This window comes from Colobus angolensis, unplaced genomic scaffold (assembly GCF_000951035.1).
Source record: "Colobus angolensis palliatus isolate OR3802 unplaced genomic scaffold, Cang.pa_1.0 Scaffold2, whole genome shotgun sequence".
In the NCBI taxonomy this organism is placed as follows: Eukaryota; Metazoa; Chordata; class Mammalia; order Primates; family Cercopithecidae; genus Colobus; species Colobus angolensis.
In genome coordinates, this window is record NW_012115154.1 from 3731772 (window position 1) to 3739074 (window position 7303).

The 7303-nt window shown below is 40.2% G+C and overlaps 1 protein-coding gene across 1 annotated transcript in view; it reads left to right on the forward strand.

Annotated features, from left to right (window-relative positions):
- LOC105511387 (chromosome unknown open reading frame, human C7orf73) overlaps positions 1 to 7303 on the forward strand; it is a 14568-nt gene that overhangs the window by 4044 nt on the left and 3221 nt on the right. The window lies entirely within an intron of this gene.

Sequence of the window (7303 nt, forward strand, 5' to 3'; positions counted from 1 at the left end):
CCACTACGCCTGGCTAATTTTATTTTTCTAGTAAAGATGGGGTTTTACTGTGTCGGCCAGGCTAGCCTCGAACGCCTGACCTCAAGTCATTTACCCACCTCGGCCTCCCAAAGTGCTGGGATTACAGGCGTGAGCCACTGCACCTGGCTGGTTTTCCTATTATCCTTTTTACCTTCCTGAATACTCTTCATGGTCCCACTCTGATATTTTTCCATGAGGCCCTCCTGATGACTTATGCTCCTGAAACCTTTACACTGTTATGTCTTTGTTTTGTTTTGTGTTTGAGACAGAGTCCTCTGTCATCCAGGCTGGAATGCTGTGGCGCAATCTTAGCTCACTGCAACCAATGCCTCCTGGGTTCAGGCAATTCTCGTGCCTTACCCTCCCAAGCAGCTGGGATTACAGACGTGTGCCACCATCCACAGCTAATTTTTGTATTTTTAGTAGACACAGGGTTTCGCCATGTTGGCTAGGTTGGTCTCAAACTCCTAGCCTCATGTGATCTGCCCGCCTCCGCCTCCCAAAGTGCTGGGATGACAGGTGTGAGCACCGTGCCTGGCCTTACACTATTTCACTGTTGTGATCCATTTCCTCATTTATTTAGGTCTCATGTCTTTTCATTAACTTCTGAATAATTATCTTGCACCTTGTTTGTTACGTTTATTTCTGTTTTGTTAATTATTTCACCAGTTGATGGTCATTCAGTATGTTCCACTTTTGGCTATGATGAGTAATCTTGCTAGAAATATTTGTGTGCAGGTTTTTGTGTGGATGTGTATTTTAGTTCTCTTGGGTATATACCCTAAGGTGGGATTGCTGCATCATGTGGTAACTTTATGCTCAACTCTTTGAGGAACTTTTGGACTGTTTTCCAGAGTAGCTGCACCATTTTACATTTTCACCAGTAATGTATGACAGTTTCAATTTCTCCACATCCTCGCCAACATTTGTTGTAGCTGTTATTGTTTTTGTTAAAACAATTCTAGTGGGTGTGACGTGGTTCCTTATTACGGTTTTGCTTTGCATTTCCTCAGTCACTAATGATGTTGAGCATCTTTTCATGTGCTTGTTGACTATTTGTATCTTTGGAGAAATCCTTTCATGTCATTTGCCCATTTTAATTTTAATTTAATTTAATTTATTTATTTTTGAGACGGAGTCGCGCTGTGTCGCTCAGGCTGGAGTGCAGTGGTGCAATCTCAGCTCACTGCAACCTCTGCTTCCTGGGTTCGAGCAGTTTCTCCTGCCTCAGCCTCCCAAGTAGCTGGGACTACAGGCATCCACCACCATGCTTGGCTGATTTTTGTATTTTTAGTAGAGACGGGGTTTCACCAAGTTGGCCAGGCTGGTGTTGAACTCCTGACCTCAGGTGATCCACCCACCTTGGCCTCCCAAAGTGTGGCATTACAGGCGTGAACCACTGTGCCTGACCAATTTGCCCATTTTTAAATTGAGTTTTTTTGTGTTATTCAGTTGTAAGAATTATTTATATATTCTGGATGCAGATCTCTTATCAGATATATATATTTGAAAATATTTTATCTCATTTTATGTGTTGTCTTTTGACTTTCTTGATGGTATTCTCTGAAACACAGACATTTTTAATTTTGATGAAGTCCAATTTTTTTTTTTTTTTTTTTTTTTGGTTACTTGTACTTCTGGTGTCATATCTGAGAAAACTATTTGCCCAGCCCCACTCATGAAGGTTTACGCCTATGATTTCTTCGAAGAGTTTTATAGTTTTAGCTCTTACATTTAGGTCTTTAATCTATTTTGAGTTAATTTTTGTATATAGTGTGAGGTGGCAGTCCAACTTTATTCTTTGCATGTGGATATCCCATTGTCCCAGCACCATTTCTTGAAAAGATTATTCCCAGCACCATTTCTTGGAAAGACCGTTCTTTCCATATTGAGTGCCCTGGCACTCTTGTTGAAAATCACTTGACCATAATAAGCCTTTATGGTGTATTCCTGGGCTCTCCACTCTATTCCATTGATCTTTATTGATCAATAGAAACAATTCAGTCTTGTTTGCTTGCCACCACAGTAATCAGCTTTTCTTTAACAGGTACTTGGTTTTCTTAAAAAAAAAAAAAATTACCTTTTTTAGTTCCTACATCTTTTCATCATCTAGTAGGTCCTTGCTTCCTTAGCCTTTTCTGAGTATAGGTACCAGGAGAATGCTTCTCAGGCAGTGCTTTCATCATGTTGCTGCAGGCAAAGAGTAGTCAGTGGCTCCCTACCACAGCTACATGTGAAGGAAACTCCCCTGCCTCTGTCGCCCAGGCTGGAGTGCAGTGGCATGATCTCAGCTCACTGTAACCTCTACCTCCTGGGCTCAAGTGATCCTCCCACCACAGCCTCCAGAGTAGCTGGGACTACAGATGTATGCCACCACACTCGGCTGATTTTGCATTTTGTTGGTAGAGATGTAGTTTCACCATGATGCCCACGCTGGTCTCAAACTCTTGGGCTAAGGCTCTCCTCTCGCCTTGTCCTCCCAAAGTGCTGGGATTACAAGCATAGTCATTGTGCCTGGCTGCCCTACCTGCTGTTTGAAGCCCATCATCTAGCCCTGCCCAGCTTTCCATACTTAATTCTCTCCATTCTTTAACTCAAATTCTCTTTTCCAGTCAGGCCTGTTTCTTTTATGCCAGTCATCACATCTCCATTCCCATCTTGTGCCTTGATTTTCCACATTCAGTTTTCTTCGCATTTCCCTTGCCAGTTGTATTAGCCCATTTTTCACACTGCTGATAAAGACATACCCGAGACTGGGTAATTTATACGGGAAAAAGGGTTTAATGGACTTACAGTTCCACATGGCTGGGGAGGCCTCACAATCATGGCAGAAAGCAAGGAGGAGCAAGTCACGTCTTACATGGACAAAGAGAGAGCTTGTGCAGGGGAACTCTTCTTTATAAAACCATCAGATCTCATGAGACTTACTATCATGAGAACAGCATGGGAAATACCTGCCCCCATGATTCACTTACCTCCCACTGGGTCCCTCCCACAACATGTAGGAATTCAAGATGAGATTTGGGTGGGGACACAGTCAAACCATATCACCAGTTTAAATGTGAACACTTAGTATATTTAGAGCCTTTAATGTCAACCTGAGGTACATATTTTTCAAGTATGATTTCTTAAAAGAATCACTTCTCTATCATTCATTTTGCCACTTAATGCATGGCCTAGTTCTGATTTTTGGAGCATCTGTTAACATTGAAAATCCTGTGCAGGGTCCTGCCTTCTGTTGTTATACAACTATTTTACCTAGCATTTCTTCCTATTCATCATATAAGTTATCTAAGGGCAGAGATAATTTTTAATCCTTTCATGGGGCTAAATATGAAGTTGATTTTTAGTATATTAAGATCTGCAGTCCCTTAATCAAAATCTTTAGGGGCCGTATGTATTTGGGAAATCAGATTTCTTTTAGATTTTAGAAAAGTATTAAGCTATATCATGTACCTTGGTACTTAACACCCCCAGCAGCATCTGGGATAGCACTTTGTAATCAAATGTATTAAAATTTTTGCTGTGAGACATATTCTCCAGTGAGGAGGTCTAAGGCAGGATCCTATATTTAAAGATTTCTATTGCTATAGCAAAAAATGATTATTCACACTAAAATGTGATAATGACTATAAATAGTCTGCTATTAGTTCAGGTCAGGTATGCTTTTGCTACCAAATGAGTTATGATGTAATGTAGTTTGGATTGAGTTGAGTTTCAGAATTGTGGATAATGGATTGTGGAGCTTCACTGATTCTTAGTGTACACTCTATTTATAGAGCTGACAATGCAGTTCTTCTGTTGTGTACTGCTCTGTGCCAGTCTAGACTTCCCTTTTAGGGCTCTTAGCTCCAGCATCTTCTTCCCATCTATTTTTCCTGTACACTACTTTCCTCATCTCAGTCCTCTGTTTTCAAACTTGCAGTGTTGTACCATTAATTGTCCCCAATGTTCCTGTGAAAAGAAGCTACTTTTTCTTACCCCTAAAGTCTCAAAATTATTGCAGAGAGGGTGTGATAGTAATGCACTTAGTATTGAGCTTGGGAAGAAAGCATTGCACTCCTTATGCTACAGTCTTCTCTACAGGGAATACTAACAGGTGACCATGTAGGGGAAGAAGCAGGGCATTGTGATGGCATTCACCTGACAGAACTACTGATGAGGTTTCCAGGTCTTGGCCTGGAAGAAGTTAGGCATTCTTGGCCTACAAAGAGGTTTCAGACTCATCCAAGACCTCCTTATAATCTGACTCCAGTCTAACCTCTCAGACTGAGTCACTTTTCCTCAGATTTAGGTTTTTTTGTGTGTGTGTAAACATGCCTATTGACCATCCCATGAACAACATACTGTATATGCTTTTCTGGCTTCATGAATTTTTCCCTTAGTGACATTTTTCTTGTGTATTTAATCTTACAGTACCCCTTTGGTAGATCTGGTAGTATTCAGAAACATTTCTCTTAGTGACATTTTTCTTGTGTATTTAATCTTACAGTACCCCTTTGGTAGATCTGGTAGTATTCGGAAACATTTCTCTTAGTGACATTTTTCTTGTGTATTTAATCTTACAATACCCCTTTGGTAGATCTGGTAGTATTCTGAAACTGGAATTGGATACGACTTGTTTAGAGGCTTATGGTTTTTGTTTTGTGTTGTGTTTTAAACTAATCATGAGTTTTTCATGTGCCCTGATGCCTGGCGAAGTTGCCAAAGTGAAGCCACGTTAGACATGCCATATTTATTTAGAGACAGATATGGTAAGAACTAGGAATCTTAGAATGTTAGAGCTGGACATTACATTGTGAGTATAATGTTTTATAAATCAGGAAGCTCAAATCAGCAAAGCTCCAGAGAGGTTAAGTGTCTTGCTTTAGGCACACCGCCTGATAGTGTTGGAACCAGAACTCGATTATTTTTTTTGAAAGTTTTTAAATCCCATGTTTTTTCTTTTTGGTGTTAGAGCTAATACTTTCATTTGATTTTTTTTTCTCTTCTTTTAAGCAAATTTAATACTCCTTCTGGATTTGGAAAACCTCTTCCTACCTGGTTTCATCCCATAGGAGAAAAAAATCATTCTGCTTCAAAGTGCAACATTGGTAAAAGTAGGATTTTGCAGGCCATATCTGATTAATCAAGTGATCAGAATGGTCTATGAGTAGAGATTAGATAGCCTCTTCTATGTTTCTTATTGCTAATAACAAACCAATTTAAATTATGCTTTTGGTGTTTCAAGCTTAGTAAGTTTAAAGCGTACTAAGAACCCAGCTGCATTCTGTTCCCTATGTGCATCTCCAACTTGAAGATAAGGTTCAGTCATGCCATGTGTGACTGATGGTGTTAAGTGCCGCACTTTATTTTTTTAAAACCTCTTTGCTGTGTATTGATTGAATAAAAGCAACACTGATTAAAGAAAATGATGAAAACAATTCGTGCTAGTTTGAATTTATAAAATGAAAAATTAAGCTCCAGATGGAGCCTCTTAATTACCAGAGGAAAATGGAATTATTATCATTAAAACTCAAAGGTGAGGAGCCTTGGCCCTTTTGGGTATATCTAAATTTTCATGAACCAGTTTTTGTTTAGGAAAATAGTCACCAAATGGGATAAATATTCAAAGTTTTCTAAATGTTGCACCTGTCTCTTGTCACTGTGTTTCCCACCGACCTTAAATGTCCTGCCAGACTGTACCTGTTAGCATGTTAGACTGTACCTGTGGCAGAGTGCTAAGCCATATGTGCTCTCAGTGGTGTGTCAGAGTTTTCTCTTCTTTTCTGTCATCACATATTTTAGTTTTTGAGTGTGAAGCAAATGTAGATTATCTTGTCCTCCTTGTTGTGAATGCCCTTGGAGAAGTCCCTTCCCATCCTGGGCCTCAAGTTCCTCTGTTTGAACTATGAAGAGATTGTAAACTGTGAAGAGTCACTTCATTCTCTGAGATCCTATGATTTGGCTGAATATTTATTTATTTATTTATTTATTTTTAATTTTTATTTTTTTTGAGACGGAGTCTTGCTCTGTCACCTGGGCTGGAGTGCAGTGGCCAGATCTCAGCTCACTGCAACCTCCGCCTCCTGGGGTTCAAGTGCTTCTCCTACCTCAGCCTCCCAAGTAGCTGGGATTATAGGCATGTGCCACTACGCCTGGCTAATTTTATTTTTCTAGTAAAGATGGGGTTTTACTGTGTCGGCCAGGCTAGCCTCGAACGCCTGACCTCAAGTCATTTACCCACCTCGGCCTCCCAAAGTGCTGGGATTACAGGCGTGAGCCACTGCACCTGGCTGGTTTTCCTATTATCCTTTTTACCTTCCTGAATACTCTTCATGGTCCCACTCTGATATTTTTCCATGAGGCCCTCCTGATGACTTATGCTCCTGAAACCTTTACACTGTTATGTCTTTGTTTTGTTTTGTGTTTGAGACAGAGTCCTCTGTCATCCAGGCTGGAATGCTGTGGCGCAATCTTAGCTCACTGCAACCAATGCCTCCTGGGTTCAGGCAATTCTCGTGCCTTACCCTCCCAAGCAGCTGGGATTACAGACGTGTGCCACCATCCACAGCTAATTTTTGTATTTTTAGTAGACACAGGGTTTCGCCATGTTGGCTAGGTTGGTCTCAAACTCCTAGCCTCATGTGATCTGCCCGCCTCCGCCTCCCAAAGTGCTGGGATGACAGGTGTGAGCACCGTGCCTGGCCTTACACTATTTCACTGTTGTGATCCATTTCCTCATTTATTTAGGTCTCATGTCTTTTCATTAACTTCTGAATAATTATCTTGCACCTTGTTTGTTACGTTTATTTCTGTTTTGTTAATTATTTCACCAGTTGATGGTCATTCAGTATGTTCCACTTTTGGCTATGATGAGTAATCTTGCTAGAAATATTTGTGTGCAGGTTTTTGTGTGGATGTGTATTTTAGTTCTCTTGGGTATATACCCTAAGGTGGGATTGCTGCATCATGTGGTAACTTTATGCTCAACTCTTTGAGGAACTTTTGGACTGTTTTCCAGAGTAGCTGCACCATTTTACATTTTCACCAGTAATGTATGACAGTTTCAATTTCTCCACATCCTCGCCAACATTTGTTGTAGCTGTTATTGTTTTTGTTAAAACAATTCTAGTGGGTGTGACGTGGTTCCTTATTACGGTTTTGCTTTGCATTTCCTCAGTCACTAATGATGTTGAGCATCTTTTCATGTGCTTGTTGACTATTTGTATCTTTGGAGAAATCCTTTCATGTCATTTGCCCATTTTAATTTTAATTTAATTTAATTTATTTATTTTTGAGA